Source organism: Oncorhynchus clarkii, chromosome 20, assembly GCF_045791955.1.
Source record: "Oncorhynchus clarkii lewisi isolate Uvic-CL-2024 chromosome 20, UVic_Ocla_1.0, whole genome shotgun sequence".
NCBI lineage: Eukaryota > Metazoa > Chordata > Actinopteri > Salmoniformes > Salmonidae > Oncorhynchus > Oncorhynchus clarkii.
Genome location: NC_092166.1, coordinates 79,010,174 through 79,011,484, shown reverse-complemented (window position 1 = coordinate 79,011,484; position 1,311 = coordinate 79,010,174). Strand labels below are relative to the sequence as shown.

Here is a 1,311-nt window from a genome sequence, read left to right as displayed (position 1 = left end):
CACCTCAGCTCGTGCTGTATGGGGTGGACCGGAGGCCTATTCCATCGAAGGACTTCACCACGTTCTGGCACACCCTCACGTGCTTGAAGGAAGCACTGTGGTCCTCCCGCAACCTGCTGGTAGGGAAAAGCGTAGAGACCACCCCCCAGGCAGTGGCCATGATAGCCACAGAAGCCCTGAAGTACAGATACGTTCAAAAAAACTATAGAAGTAGTACTTTCAAGTATTTTTTACAACGCTGTAAATTAGCGTCATTTAGAGCCGGGGGCTTTGCAAGTAGGCCGTCAAGTAAGTAAGTAAGAAGTAAGTAAGAATGTGTACTTAACTGACTTGCCTAAACAAATGTTGGCCTTACTAGATAACCTGCAGGGATGAAAATAGATATATTCCAGTTCAATGCACCTAAAAGAAAGTATGGGCATAGGCCTAAACTACAAATGAAACACAATGTTTAACACATCTGGTTAGTATACTATTTAATCAGTTCAATGTCAATAACCAACACAATAACATATCCTAATATTTAAAATGTAAATGCACTGATAAAATCAACAATGTCTATTAAATTGGTTTGTTCTTATGTTTCTGCCACCGCACGCAAAAAGGTAACTTTAATCACACCCTAACACAAGTAGATATAATTCACCACCTTCAAATCATTTTCAAACCACATTGGGAAAAATATCCCGTTTTCAACACCAACCATTAACAATTTGACTACTCTATTTTCCTACAGGTCTAAGAGGGATCCAATAGATTAAGCCGCACAAATCTACACAATTCTCTGCAACATGAATTTGATTTTCAACAACTGTAGGAAGCCCAACCGTAAAGCCGGGCATCAAAAAATTAGTTAAGACTCATAATGTTCCTCTCCACGGAAATCTTTAGTAAAAGGCGAAAGATTTATGCGATCTGAAGAGAAACCAGAGTGTACTACCGAAAGCTGAACACAGTTCAGACCCAGTTCTCGGTCTTACACTTCACATTCATGGTTAAATGAAAAACAAACCAAACCTAAAATCGCCGATACAACACAAACACACATTTCAGTTCACCGATGCAAATAAATAAATAACTTTGACAAGTGTCAATGCTTTGTAATTTCATTCAGTCTGACACAAACGAAATGCACGCTGGGTATTATATAAATCACTTCCTGTTTGACCCATTCATTCGTAAACATTATTTCAGTGTAATTTCAGAAACTAAGAAGAGCAATGTTGGCGTAACAGTTTAGCCATCGCCAAAAGTTTACTATCAAAATTGGAAACGATGTTTAAATTGTAATATTTGCAGAAGGGACGAAAT

General features: G+C 38.5%; 1 non-coding gene across 1 annotated transcript; it reads right to left on the bottom strand.

The window, feature by feature from the left end:
• Window positions 1–819: 819 nt before the first annotated feature.
• On the bottom strand, window positions 820–935 carry LOC139377745 (U5 spliceosomal RNA). Its single transcript, XR_011628220.1, has one exon. It is a non-coding gene; the product is annotated as a U5 spliceosomal RNA (small nuclear RNA).
• Between the last annotated feature and the right edge of the window lie 376 nt (window positions 936–1,311).